Source organism: Physeter macrocephalus, chromosome 12 (assembly GCF_002837175.3).
Source record: "Physeter macrocephalus isolate SW-GA chromosome 12, ASM283717v5, whole genome shotgun sequence".
NCBI classification, from domain to species: Eukaryota; Metazoa; Chordata; class Mammalia; order Artiodactyla; family Physeteridae; genus Physeter; species Physeter macrocephalus.
The window spans coordinates 23,097,190-23,112,441 of record NC_041225.1 but is presented as its reverse complement, the minus strand read 5'-3'; the positions used below and the strand labels follow the sequence as shown (position 1 = coordinate 23,112,441).

Sequence of the window (15,252 nt, the reverse complement as noted above, 5' to 3'; positions counted from 1 at the left end):
CGGGTTCGTGCCCCGGTCCGGGAAGATCCCACATGCCGCGGAGCGGCTGGGCCCGTGAGCCGTGGCCGCTGAGCCTGCGCGTCCGGAGCCTGTGCTCCGCAACGGGAGAGGCCACAGCAGTGAGAGGCCCGCGTACCGCAAAACAAAAAACAAAACAAAAAAAAAGAATTTGAGATGTACATGTGTTTCTTTAGGAATACGCTAACCAAGAGGGTATGGCAGGTCTAATAAGCCCCGTAATTTCAAAGGAAGATGAGAGGAGGCCAAATCCCAAGCCTCTGCAACCACCCCGATGTGATGATACAACAGCCCGGCTCGTTCCTCTGACGGCCGTGAACGTCACGGGTTGTGCTCCCTACTTTCACAATGGAAGGAAACACTAGTTAATAGCTAGTGAAGATAAAAATGTAAGTTTTTCACCCCAAGGCCACGGACCCCCTGAAGTCCATCCTCTCCCCACGGGGCCCCCGGAATAAGAACCGCTTTTGGGGAACCACTCAGAGCTTCCCGTGATGTCATGAACCGGGGCAGATTCAACAAATCCCTAGATTCCAGGCTCGGGAGGGGCCCCAGGGAGGACCCGTCAGAGCAGAGGCTCCCGTGCTGTTGTAACAGGAATGCGTGCGGACGTGCGGAGAGAGCCCGACCGGGAGCCCAGGGCTGGACCAGTCCCCCACTCCTTCCCACTCCCCCGGTTCGACGCTCTGCCGCCTACTCACTACCGTTTCCTCCAGCAAGTCCTCTTCCAACTTGAAGCTGGAAGGAAGCTGAACAGACCACCTTGCTCAGCCCTGCTTCTACATATAGAACGCTGCTTCCAGCAGACTTGCTATAAAGAAAACCCAAGCCCAGCCAATTCCAAAAATGCTGTCCTTAAACGTTTCCCGGCAAAGTGGGAGTTCTCATTTTCATGTCATGATTCTTCTACACATAGACACCAAAACTCACATAAACAACCCCAGTCAAAACAAAAAAATTCAGTGAAAGATTTTTTAACGATTATCAGAAACTACAGGTCAAAATAGAAGTCATAAACTATACTTTAACACAGAGGCATGGATTTAAAGAAAATAATGCTCAAAAAAGCCACTGCAGATGTTTATATGCAGTCAATTTTAACAAACAAAATGCACTAATACAAGTTCTACGAACGCGAATGAACATAACTGATTCTCTCTAATGTACGTAGCTCTGGGGAGGGCGGAACGGTAAGTAGTATCCCCACAGGGCCCCTTCCCCCTCCACCCTCAAAGCATACCGTCAGTGGCGGGGCGCAGGGGAGGTACAACAGGAAAGCCAAAGAGGCTACCGGCCCTATTAACCCTGACCCTCCCTGCACCCCAGAGAAAGGCCAACCACTCTTCCGCCTGATCAGCCACTGGAGGAAAGCCCCACGCCATCCCCTGCCCAGGCCAGCTGCTGAGCCCACTCCCCGCAGCCCCAATCTGCTAGCACACACACCTGGAGCCGCATCAGGGCACCTGGGCAGCTGGTAAGGGCCGCCAGAGCGGCTGTGTCCACAGACGCAGCGCACCTTCCCTGGGCTGGGGCTGCAGCAGGACCTCCGTCACCACTGAGCACTTCCTCTCGCGCAGACACCATCTCAGGCCTCCGCCCCCCCTTCACCGGGTCTGCCTGAGCACAGGATGGCCATCTCAGAGCGTGGAGCGTCGGGCCTGTGCCGAAACCAGGAAGATCTGCTGCTGGTTTTTATTGCTCAAATTGGACAAAGTCCACAGACACTCCCATCGTCACACGTGCACACACTCCCCTGCTCTCACTCACACGCACACGTGACAGAACCATTCCAGACAAGCCTGGCACTGAGGACCGCCCTCCTCTGGCCCAGACTGACCTTTGCAGGGCAGGGTTCACGGCTGTGACTCCATTTCCCTCCACCGGACCTCTGAGGGCACTGGGCTTCCTTCCAAGACTGCAGCGCAAACAGAGGAGCCCTGGGTCACTCCCCAGTGGGCCCGCGGTGGACAGCCTGGCAGAGCCGACCTCAGCCAGGAAGTCAAGGCTAGCGGGGACAAGCCACGCTGATATCATGCACCCTTGATAGGATGTGATGAAAATCATGCTCACCCTCTGTGGTCTTCTCCCCCAAACCTGCAATCCAGCCTAATCACGAGAAAAACGCCAGACAGATCCCAACAGGGGAACATTCCGCAAAACACCTGACTGGTCCTCCTCAACACTGAAAATATCGTCAGAAGGAGGGAAGTCTAGAAACTGTCACCACCAAGAGGAGCCTCAGGAGACACCATGAGCAAGTGGAATGCGGTTTCCAGGATGGGATCCTGGGGCAGAAAAGACCATCAGGGAGCAAGTAAGAAAATCCAAAAAAGTACGGACTTCAGTTAACAATAAAGTACCAGTCTTGGTTCCTGAGCTGTGACCAGCGTACCAGCGTAACGGCAGATGTTAACAACGGTGGAAACCGGATGCTGGGTATGGCAACTCTCTGTACTCTCTTTGGAATTTTTCTATAAATCTAAGACTTTTCTAAAATTAAAGGTTCATTTTAAAATATATATGTACTATACATACTATACATAAATCCATATATGCAAAGCATAACATGAACGAACGCCTTTCAGCAATTACAAAGCGTACTTTGGAAAAATTAGTAAAAACTGTACTCAACAAAAGGAGATAAACACATTTATTGATTAGCTCAACACAACAGTATAAGGTTACTTACTTGGTTGAAAGAGTACAATTTTTGCTGTTCTTCGGAGAACACATGACCTGTACTTACATACATAAAATAATACGCGACACGAGTCTGTAAACGACAACAAAAACCTTGCTTCCTCGAAGGAGACCCAAAAAGACTTATTTAGCATGCATTAAATTTTCTCCTATTAAGGTCCCTGAGAGCCAGGAATCAATGTATTCCAATCAATCTTTAAAACGGCCAACACAAAACTCATACTTCAAATTAAATTCTCATTATTCTCAAATTAAGTTTCACTTAAACACTAAGCATTAATTACAGAGTATCACAAATTAATTACAATGTATCACAAAAACTATTTTACACTAACCCATGTCATCAAAAGTTAAAGGAGAAACGGGAAACTAGTTCAGTGTGAAACAGAGGACAAATCACTAATTATGATTTGAATTGTGCTGAATGCCAGGATTAAATTATCTCCGGATGCTAAACAGAAACACAGAAACTGGTGCACCGACTTGCTGTTAAAAGGGCACATGATTTGGGAACTAGATGAAGCCGAGGTCAACGACCTGAAACACTGCATTTGAAAAAGTACAAAAAATAACGTCTACAAAGGAGCAAACAAATAGTTCACATTTCAAAGGAAACACTTCGAACTCGACAATCAGGATAAAAAAACAAACCTGCAAAATGCCTGAACAGGACTGATTTACAATATTCATCACCAACCCAGGCGAAGCAGTAATCTGACTAAATAAATCTTTTCTAGATTAAAATGTAACGGCATAATGCACTTACACCATCATCAATTAGGAAAAAAAGGAATTAGAAGTATCAGTGGGCTTCCTGACACCGGCATTCCATTAAAAGCAGCAATAAGTAGTTTTGTTCTTTTCCTTTTCAAGAGCTAAAAGTCGTAGGCAAATCAATCACACGTAAGCAGAGTTTATATAATCTGAAAATTACGGAGTAGTTGACCCCAAAACCACATGTTCGTCCTAAGCAAACCGACAGCGTGGCCTCACGCAGGCCCTGGAAGACAGCACCGTCCCGGGACGGGAGGATGGTGTCGGGGGAGGACAGGGTGCCAGCCCCAGCTGCAGTGGCCACAGAGCTTTACCAGCGGCAACTGGGACCCTCCCTGCTCAGCGGACGCTCCACGGTCTCAGGGCTACCTGACTCTCCCGAGAATTATCTGAAATGAATTCTCCCTGGCCTTGAGGACTTTCCATGGGTCTTCCCTGCACCACCCACAGGACCCCACAGAGAAGCATGGGCACTCACTTTGTACACCGAGTTGAGAGTCGATCGTGAACCTGCACAACCACTCTGGGCTGGTTCACAAGCTCCCTGAGGGCAGGGCTTTGCGTGGTCCACCTTCGTAGGTCCATGGCTCCTAGCACGGTGCCTCTGCTGGAGCCGGCCCTCAAAAGTATTCACTGGGTGACAATTTAGGGACAGCAAACTAGTCCGGCAGTCTGATCTGTGGGTCAGATCGGGATGGAGAAGGCAGCTTGTGCTTTGTCCGCGCACACGGGCCCTTCGGTCCTCCAGCCAGGTTCACAAAAAGGGACCAGCAGCCTCAGTTTACCACGCGCAGGCCGGTTCAGCCCACTCTGCTTTGAAGACCCTTCTCGAATAAGGAACTGCACAGCTGCAATTTCTAAACAGGGATGGCAGAGCCACCAAAGGTCTTTGAAAACATCAGCGTTAAGCCCCTGCTTCGCAGAAGATGAGACGGAGGTGGAGAGGTGTTAGAAGCGAGCCGGGCAGCTTGGGCCAAACTAGCGGCAGGTGGAGGGGAGCACACACGCACCCTCACTGCTCACAGGAAACCAGACGTCTCGAGTTCACATTTAGACCAGCTATTACTGAAGTGCAGGATGAGGCTGTTTTAAGCCAGCCCCTATCATAATGAAAAGTCAGGAAGTTACTGCATGCCGGCAGACGTTTTATTTTGAGGGAGGAGGGGATTTCAATACCATAAATACAAAGCCCCAAGGAAGCCCTGCGTCTGCAGCTCCAGATCCGGGGCACGACCTGAGAGCAGGACCCCTGCGGCCTGTCCCTATGACCCTCACTTTCCTTCTCTCCACAGTGGCCAAGTCACAGTACGTGCTCCTCCACCGATGTGTCAGGATCAAACGATACAATGACACACACACAGCAATTAGACACGCACAATGTTATGCAGCACACAACTGCAGAATCTCCAAGTCTGTCCAGAGAGTTACTATTAATCTTTCCTAGGTCTTTCTCAGTGCACACGAGGATGGGAGGTTAAGGAAACAAAAAGACTGTACTTTTAACCATCTCCACCGAGAGAAAAGTTCAAAAATGTCCAGAGTGCTGATTCTGTGTTTACCCTAGCAACAGAACAGGAAGACAGGAGCTACAAGAAGTGACCAAGTAAAAGGGAAGAGCAATACAACAGGAAATGATTTACAGAAAACAGATCTAGATTAAGACAAGGAAACTTCTAATTGGCAGCCCTCTCAATTTCTAGGCCTCTCTGACTTTATCAAGTCAGAGCCTGCTCATAAAGAAAAAGAAGTGCAGAGAGAACCTGACAATCCAGGCCGGCTACCGGGCAGCTCTGCCACTGAGCCAGACGCTGAGAGAGACGAACAAACCAATGATCATTGTCCCTTTCCTCTTCCCTGGACAAGGTCTGATTTGTGATATTTTGGTTCTCTCTCTCCTGAAGAGTTTATTTTAGAACTATATAAAAAAAGGAAGTAAAACATTCAAAAGCTAACAGATGTGACCAGCTCAAAGATTAGCAGGCTGAACCTAGGAACTTACAAACTTTAGTAACAACGAAAACAGTTTTTTTTTTTTCTATAAACAATCACCAATTGTAAGGATTCTGAGCTAAGTAAACAGAGGTCTTTGATTAAACCAAACTCTGAAAATCAACTACCTATTGAAAGCAATTGATAAGGGACCCCATTACTTCCCTGCTTGTGGACATTCTAACGGGAACGTGTTGTCACCACGGTTCAGCCGGATTTCATAATGCTTCCCACAAAATCAGCATTTCATATTTATATGGTCCAAAGAGGCAGAAGTAGAAAATTTAAAAAACAATGCATGCCATACTTTACCACCAACAATATTACAGATAAACCATGGTTAACTCAGTTATATTAAAGTTTCTCCTTTATATACTTAACTGTAGAGGTGTAGAAATACTGTTTAGCTTTCTAAATAGGTATTATTTTTCACGTTTATAAAACTGCAGGGAAAAAATGATCTCCAAGAGGGCAGCTGTGTGAAAGAATACATGGGCCATTAATTGAAAGGTTTAAGCCAAGTATAAGAGCAGTCACTCACAAGGCTGCTGAAACACTGACTTCTCAGGCCAGTTAACCCTCTGATGTGGGGACAGACCGGTGCGTTGCGTGATGCTGGGTAGAATCCCTGGTCTTTGCCCACTGGATACCAGGACCACTCTCCAGTCTTGACAGTTGGAAGATGTCCTCAGACACCACCACTTGCCCAGAGGGGCAGAACCACCCCTGGTTGAGAACCACTAACTTACATACGAGAGTCAAGGGCCAAGTCTCAAGTTCCTTTTTTTTAAAAAGAAATTATTTGTTTGCTTGCTTATTTTGGCTGCGCTCTGCGGCATGCAGGATCTTAGCTCCCCAAGCGGGGATCGAACCCGTGCCCCCTGCATTGGGAGCGCAGAGTCTTAACCACTGGACCGCCAGGGAAGTCCCATCAAGTTTCTTTTTTTAATATTAACACCTGAAAAGGTATCCTCTTGTATTTGCAAAAGTGAATTGCTTTTATTTCTTGACCCAAATCTACCAGCTAGGAAAATTCAAAAACGAATGGGAATTTTCAGGTATGCAGTATGTTGAAAACATTTTCTGCCTTTGACTATAACAACCCTCTCCGACCTGAGACCTTAAGGAAAAGAGGATCTCCTTCTTCCAGAAGGCAGGGCAGCCTTCGCTCCCACGGCTGAGCTCGCCTGGTGCAAGGCACAGTCAAGTTCAAGCAGCGACAATTACACACCGGAGCCCTCATCTACAACCCTCAACAGAGCCTCAGTTCCACCCAGGCACCCTTCAAAATGAAAATGACAACAGCAGAGGGTCTGTTGTCCTTCCCCCATTTCTAAGAGGACAGTTTCTTTATAGTCACCGCTGAGTCTTATCTCCTGAGCCACACGAAACAGACCTACGACGGAGACCCTAAGAAGGGAAATGAAGCAGCACAGACGTCTTAATAAAGGGAGGGGAGCTTGTGCATACAAGCCAGGCCAGCCCGAAGAAGGCAGTAACTGAACACGTAAAGGAAAACCATCCGAGCGCAGGTAAGGAAGGCAGATGACTTTAAGCTGCGTGGTCAGGGTCGGGGAATCACACACAAATGTGAAATACAGAGGGAAGAGCCAAAAGAAAGGAAAAAATCTGCTTTTATATCCATCTTGCCAGATTCTGCTCCTAAATATGTTCCTTAAAAAAGAAGGCAGTTTGGTGAAAATTCACTATTCACCTATATCAAATGTCCTGAGACTGATTCTAAAGTAACTCCCTGAATCGCTCGTTATTTCACGGTCTCTTAAAAATACTCCAGCAGCTTTGCAGCTTCTACATCCTTGTCCCCAAGCTGGCCCCCATCACTCAGAGCAACAAGAGAGCTGTTTACCCCCAACCCGACATCTCCCCACCACCCCTGCCCCCAACACACACGGACTTGAAAACAGGGACACAAGCTTTTAAAGGGACTGGCCTTAAAACGAACACAGCTGGAAAGGGGGAAAGAGAGACAGAACCGCTCTTCTGTAGCCAGGCTTGCAAGTGACATAATTAAAATATCTGTTGACTTGCAGACACCCTTAAATGCTCAGCCAAAACTCATAGGATACGAAACTGAGGCACATCCTTTAAGGAAGATCGATGCCGACACCGACGGGCTTCGTCCAGTGAGACAGCCACAGGCGCCTTCTCTAAGCGCCTCACGCCCACCTCTCCCTCTTCTGAGATTCCTCCCGAGCTGGCCGCCCGCACCGCCGCTGGGAGAAGTATGAAGCTCGTTTAAGTAAATAAATCTTTGCTGCTCCTCCTCCTGGGACAGGCTGCATGGAGAGAGGCAGCTGGGCTGCGAATCTAAGCCTGTGAATTCAGAGAGCCTGCCCGCGTGACAGCCCATCGGAGACCGCCTTCCTGACCTGGAAACACACACAGACGTCCCCCCGACCGCACCACACTCTCGACTGTATGTCAGTTCCATCTGCCCCGAGGGGAGGCTACCCAGTGCTTCCAGGGCCCTCCAACAACGGAAGGGCGAGTTTAGGATGGTCCGGCACTACAAGCCTCGCCTAGGAAGGCAGCCGATGGCAAAGTTCCCACGAAGTTAGAATAGCGGTCTTCCAAAGTTCCAAATCACCTGAGCGCTCATCAGAAAAGCAAATTCTCAGGCCCGCCCTGCAGACACTCTGGTGTGTGCCCAGCCATGTGAGTTTGACGGAACCCTCCAGGGGACGCTGAGGCCCTGCTCTGAGCTGGAGAGTGTGCCTGTTTGGGGGCCCCCTGGCCCGTGGCACCCAGAAAGGAGGGCTGGCGGGCAGGGGCGGCAAGGCCGGCCATGTGCGCCGGTGCGCCTCTGTGACGGGCCCCGGAGCAGCTGGCGACCATTCACGGTGGCCTTCCAAAGTCCAGGGCCTCCAGCAGAACTTGGCTGCTAAGAGGTCCCCAGAATGACCGCCCTCCGAGCTCTACTCCCTGTCAAAGGTTTTCCATCCTGTTTCTCCAATCTTACACCATCATAAAAGTTTACAGCTCTGGTGATGCATTTTCAGATACACCTTAATGAAGAGACGGTGGCCTAGCTTAGTGGACAAGAGCAGAGCCTCAGAAGTCAGAGAGCCTGAGTGTGAATTCCAGATGTGCCACTGACCAGCTCTGGAACCTTCGGCAGCCTGACCTGCCGTGTCTCCATATCCTCGACTATAAAGAGAAACACAGCAAGAAATCACACTCAGGTTTTTTTTTAAATATAATTTATTTTTATTTATTTTATTTTTGGCTGCGTTGGGTCTTGGTTGCCGCGCGCGGGCTTTCTCTAGCTGTGGCGAGCGGGGGCTACTCTTCATTGCGGTGTGCGGGCTTCTCACTGTGGTGGCTTCTCTTGTTGCAGAACACGGGCTCTAGGCGCGTGGGCTTCAGTAGTTGTGGCTCGCGGGCTCAGCAGTTGTGGCTCGCGGGCTCTAGGGCCCAGGCTCAGTAGTTGTGGCGCATGGGCTTGGTTGCTCCGTGGCATGTGGGATCTTCCCGGACCAGGGCTCGAACCCATGTCCCCTGCATTGACAGGTGGATTCTTAACCACTGTGCCACCAGGAAAGCCACACGCTCAATATCTGAAGGCATTCAATGAGCTAGTATTTTGTGTAACGTGGTCAGCACAGTCACTACAACGTGTGGTGTGTGTGCGTTAGGGAAGAAGCCAGTGATCACTAAAGAAATACGATTTTTAGGTTCCATACTTAGAAACTAACTACTTAAATATATCGGAAATACACTGAACACTAACATCCCCAAAAAGTTATTTTGCATCGGTAACTTAACCTCTAGAATTCTACACACATTTTAAAACATTTGTAAAATATACAAGTATCCTGATTATAGGTAACCACATCTGGTTTGAGTACTCTAAAATTGCTTGAGTACCTGAAATATCACAGTATTCCTTAGAACTACAGATTACACCTTTCCCACTAAAGAATAATAATTACCATTATTATGATCCCAGGTTGCTTCCTCTATGTCTTTTCAGCTATCTCAATTTAGGAAAACACAGACTAAATGAAGCTTGCATCATCAAAGTGTACAGACCTGTGCTCTCCAGCATGCAGCTACCAGCCTCATGGGGCCACAGAACACCCAGACGTTGCCAGGGAAGAGGTATGCCATGAACGGAGAACACGTGCCAGCTTTCAAAGACTTCACACAGGACTTCCCTGGTGGTGCAGTGGTTAAGAATCCGCCTGCCGGTGCAGGGGACACGGGTTCGAGCCCTGGTCCGGGAAGATCCCACACGCCACGGAGCAGCTGAGCCCGTGCGCCACAACTACTGAGCCTGCGCTCTAGAGCCCTCACGCTACAACGTCTTTAAGTCCACAACAAGGGAAGCAGCCACCACAATGAGAAGCCCGTGCACCACAACGAAGAGTAGCCCCCACTCACCGCAACTAGGGAAAGCCCGCGTGCAGCAACGAAGACCCAACACAGCCAAAATTAATTAAATAAATAAATATTTTTTTAAAAAAGACTTCACACAAATAGAAGAATGTGTACCATCACATTAATAATGCTTTATGTTGAACACGTGGAAATAAAAATACTTTGGCTCTACCAGGTAAAAAGAATAGATTGTGAAAATTAGTTTCACTTGTTTCTTTTTACATCTTTAACGTGGCTACTAGACAGTTAAAACCGCATCTGTGGCTCGCATTATATTTCAATGGGACAGCACGGCTCCTGACAATCTCTTCAAGGGGCGTTTTCAGGAAACACCCCTCATTAAAACAGACACAGGCAGCGTTTTCGGCACCAGCCTCTCCTCCTTTCCTTAAGGGTCAGGTACAGCTCGGGGGCACAAAACTGCAGTCGCGCCGTGATGCTCTTATTACAAGGGTAACACTGAATCGGCCCCAAAGTACAGAAGTCTTTAAAAAATAAACTGACAATGAACGTTATCACAACTAGCAGGCTGCCATCCAGTGTGTACTGGGGGTGGGGAAGCATATTTAGGGGCTGGGAAAGCAGTGGGGAGCCCGTGGTGCAGGCCCACGTTGGCCACGCTGAGGACTGGGGACACTGACCCGAGGGCAGCGGAGAGCCAGCGGTGGGACCACGGCCAGGCTCGAGTAGCCGGGTGCAGCGAGCAGGGCGCTAGGCGTGGTGAGAGAGGTGTTCCGCCAGTGCAAGTGAGAGGGGAAGTAAGTACCGCAGGGCTCAGATGTAAGAGATCTTTCGGAGGTAAAATTAATAAGATCGGGATTTGGGAGGCAAGGGAGAGTCCAGGATGACGCAACGAGTCAGTGCTGGGGACATTAACGAGAAGGCAGGCAGGTCAGGGGGTGGAACCGACAGCCGTGACGTTCAGAGTTTTCAGTGGAAATGACCGGAGAGAAGTCGGGTGACTCACTTGAATGACCGACCGAGTCACGAACGAACAGGTTTGCAGCTGGAGAGCTGCGGTCACACAGCTGATCACCTGGAACAGCTCACCCCGGCCCGGGCCGGCAACACAGGCAGCGATCGGGGCGGACGTCACCAAACCCTCCCACACCCGCCACGGGGACGCTGGCTCCCAGGAGATCCGCAGTCTCAGCAGCTGCCCCGGCGATGCCCCCAGCCCCAGGCTCCATCCACGGCCGGGAAACGCTCTCGTTCCCATACCAAATCCAGCGCTTTCCGTACATCTCGTGCTGGATCATGATCCACAAACCGTGTGCAGCTGAGCCAACACCGGCTGAGGGGAAGCGTCCACACGCGGAATTGGTCAGGGCTAGCTCTCTCTCCTCACGGTTCTCCTCAAAGCCTGGAGCATCTGGGTGCCAGCGGCCGCCTTCCCCGCGTGTGGAGGCTGCGTGAGGAACGCCGAGCTGCCAGCCCCTCCCCTCCCCGCCGCAGGTGTCCTCAAGCACCAGACTCCAGATCGGGGCGGCAGAAGCCACAGGAAGCCCTAAAATCATCAGTCTGGTTTTGAACAGAGTGACGCACTGTTACGAACCGAACTGCACCCCGAATTCACACGCTGAAGCCCCCACCCCCGACGCGCCTGCGTCTGCAGAAAGAGCCTTGGCAGCAACTAAAGTTCAATGAGCTCAGAAGGGTGGGGCCCTGACCCAACAGGACTGGTGTCCTCCTAGGAAGAGGAACAGACACCAGAACTCCCCACATGCAGGGCGTGTGAGGACACAGCAGGAAGAGAGGCTCACCGAGAACTGAGTCTGCCAGCACCTGGATCCCCACTTTACAGGCTCCAGAAGGGTGAGAAATAAGCTTCCTTTTCAGGCTCAGCCTGTGGGATCTGTGAGGGCAGCCTGAGCAGGCGTGCACACGCTGAATGGGGACAAGCGCCCTTCAACTCGCAGGGACTGTCCAGGCCGACGGGCTCAGACACCGAAATCAGGACAGGAGGTCACCTGCAGAGTGAACTCACCTGCCCGCCCTGCTCCCACCTGCAGCCGGGCAGGGGCCCACTGGGTCCACACACTCCGCCCATCAGGACCTGCGGCAGACCCGCAGCCTCCCAGGGACTACCATGCCCAGCACCTCTGGGGGTCGTCTCCTCCTGCTGAGCAGCCAGGGGGCTCTGTCACCCCGCCACTGTCCCTGGGCTCCGGGGTCCTCACACAGACATCAGGGCCAGAGCCCACGTCACCACGTTATTTCGATACCAAGGACGGTGGCGGACGGGAGAGCTAATTGGTAAACCATAATCTTCCATCTGAACACTAGTACCTGTTATTCTTATCTGACTTGGGCGTTTCAGATCTTCATTTAACTACCAACCAGCAAAACGATCCCACTTTCCAAAACTCTCAAAAGGGGAAATTGCAGTATTTCGGTTCTGAGCGCACTTGAAGCTTCTTTTCTTAAAAACATTAAAAACTGGTAAAAAAAAAAAAAAAAAAAGAGGGAAGAGGACACTAAATGGCTAGCTTACCAAGCCAGGGTAACAAAGGCTCTGCCCAGAGTTTCCAGTTCAGGTTAACCTGGACAGACAACCTATCGAAAAGTAAAATATTTAGGCAACCCACCAGGGGGTTGTGTAGCTGGCTTTGCTTTCCGTCTTGGTTTTTTTTTTTTTTTTTTTAATTAATTTTAGCTTCAGGACTATAAATGATTCGTTTGACAGAGAATTTACCAAATAGAGAGGCCACCAGACCAAATCCTCCCATTGTCTGGACCCGGACATGCTGGAAACAAAACCTTATGAACCTAGAGCCTTAATGACTGACAGGCTCAGAACTCAATATTCACGTGTTCAATCAGTATTTTCTGGGCATCCGCGTGTACAAGGAATGAACACAAGCCACGGGACCAACTGTGACAAATCCATGTGTGTGTGTGTTGGGGGGAGGGCATTATAACTGGTTAATGTTGATTATACCTTCAGAAATTGACACACTTTGGGATCCATTCAGAGTGAAATGCAGGAAAAGAAAAAACAGTCTAATTTTAAAAACTGTGTTACTAAAATGACCTAAAGAAACAAGAAACTATCTTTACTTTAGCTCCATACTTCTGAAACCGTTAAATGGCTTTCTTGACCTCCTTCTAAACTGCCTTAACTCAAGCATTTAACAGTATCATCACGATGTCATGTTTAGCCTTTGAAAACACGCCACAAAGGGTTTCCATCACTCATTTTAGGAAAGAGAAACATTTTGGAAGGGCCATTTGCAACTCATCTGGATAGGAAAACTCATCTCGGAAGCCTCGGGTTTGAGTTGTGGGGAGTTTCCAGCTCATCTGTGCAGTTCTAGGGAGCAGCCTTCCGCTTGGTTTTTCATATAGGAGAAGCATGTCCCCGGCCCTCCCCCCTGGTTCACTGCAGGCCATTCTGGGCAGTTACAAGCATGCGTATCCCGGAGAAACATGTGTAACACAGCCTCATCCAGCCGATGCTAAAGAAGTGACCAAGGAAAAAGCTCCAGGTCATTCTGGGCAATGGTGAAGACTTTAGGGTATTTTAAAAGGTTATCCAGTTTGTATACACACAAGAAAGATTTCAGGTGTGTTTACAGTGGATGATAACGCATCTCTCAAGTACTGTGTACATATGATCTGTTTGTTGGAAAACCTCAACAATCCCCCAATACAAACATTTTCACAGAGGCTGGGAAATATGGCAGCTTCAAAGAGATGAGGGATGAAGAGAACTGAAGTATAGGGCGTGTAATAAAGAAAACCTCAAAGCCTGACAAATGAGCACAGCTACTTGCCATCACCTTAATCAGGCCCCATCTTAAATGGGGAGCGAAGGGGATGAGTCAGCCTACCCTCCAGAAGGCAATTTACCCCCCAGTTTCATCCCGTGGCCCAGGATCAATCCTGCTGAGTATTTAGGTAGCAGCTGAGAAGCCCGGGGCCCAGGTGAGGCCTCTAGGTTACTACCAGCTTACAGCTGCTTTAAGTTCCCAATTTTCAGCCTCAACTAGCTGTAGCCAGAGGACCGCTAAGATCCGGCCACTTTCTTCAAAACTACATCTAACCAACCTGGAGGAGAGAAACATCAAAGCAGGATTTTCTCTCGTGGTCACTAATTCAGAAACATGCTTAACACCCACGTCTGGGGAAACCCCTGTTCCAAACACCTAAAAGCCTACATTGACAGCTCAGCCTCCTGGTTATAGGCCCACTCGATCTGCTCAGGATCACTGGCTGCCACCCTCTTTATACAACCCCACCACCCATGCCTCAATCCTGTCATTAATTTACCCGTTTATCTAGGGCCACTGGGCAAGTGAATTAAGGGAGTGTTCAGAAGCAAAGTTTAGGTCTGCTCTGATAAGTTAAAGCAGCCCAGGTTAATTTCATTTTCAGTCGTTTTAAGCCCTGTTGCTTACGATATCAAATGCAGTGAGATGAAACACACCCTGAATAACTCTCATTCCTACCAAAGTCCCTCTGGCGAAGCCCAGGAGAAAGCCGCACTGGGCCGGGACCAGGCAAGGACCCCCCTACCTGTGGGTCCCGCAAGCCACACCCGGTAGCCTCTCAGGGTGCAGTTTCTTTGGGGTCAAAGGAAGGGGTGGGCCTGCGCGGGCCCAGCGCCGCGGCCTGCTCATCCCGTTGTGCAGACGCAAACTTGCCAGGCTCAGCCTTAAACCTGTTGGCAAAATAAACAAAGCCAAATACAGGGGACACTGCCGACCTGACCTGTCCTGGGTGCCAGAGGCCGACCCGCGCCCGCTCCTGCTTTGTCCCCCGCGCTGTAGAGACGCCAGTGAGCCCGGAGCCCCCGGGCACCCGTGCAGCCCTTCCAGGGCGATCTCCACGGTCCACAAACGAAAGCGTTTTGCGATCACACCCCCCACACACTCCACGCCGACTGCGCTCGCCAGGGAGTTACCGTCTACGCCCTCCAGTCACACACCGAATTCTTCCAGAACCGCTGGGTGGTTCGATCGCCCAGAATAAGCCCAGGGCAGCGCAATCGTGAGAAACTTTGTTTCCGGGGCCGGTGATCTCGGGCAGGATGCGGAGCCCGGCCCCGGCACAAAGCGCCCCGGCCCGGAGAGCCTCCCAGACGCCAAGTGACAGCAGCTCCGCGCGGGTTCGCAAACAGTCGCGACCCACCGAAGTTCCGCGGGCCGCGCTCGCCTCCCGCGTCCTGAGCGGAGCCTGCGATCCGCGCGGTCCTCCCCGGGGGCGCGCCCGGCCCCCGCTCCGCGCCCCCGCGCGGGCCCAGTCCCTGGACCGCCGCGCAGGCCCGCCCAGCCCGCCCGGCCCCGGGAGGGGACGAGCCGGAGGTGCCGGCGGCCGCGGGGCCGGGCCGCGAGGGGACCCGGCCCCCGGCCCCCGGCCCCGGCGCGC

General features: G+C 50.7%; 1 protein-coding gene across 9 annotated transcripts in view; it reads right to left on the bottom strand.

The window, feature by feature from the left end:
* NCK2 (NCK adaptor protein 2) overlaps positions 1-14,616 on the bottom strand; it is a 138,164-nt gene extending 123,548 nt beyond the window's left edge. For 2 of the 9 annotated variants that reach the window (XM_028496551.2, XM_055089007.1), the window contains exon 1: positions 14,401-14,570. The gene's annotated coding sequence lies outside the window, so the exon portion shown is untranslated. Of the gene's footprint in view, positions 1-1,461; positions 1,805-14,333; positions 14,354-14,400; positions 14,575-14,595 lie in introns of those variants that run through there. The other 7 variants (XM_055089003.1, XM_055089008.1, XM_055089009.1 and 4 more) reach the window with 7 other exon arrangements.
* Positions 14,617-15,252: the final 636 nt, after the last annotated feature.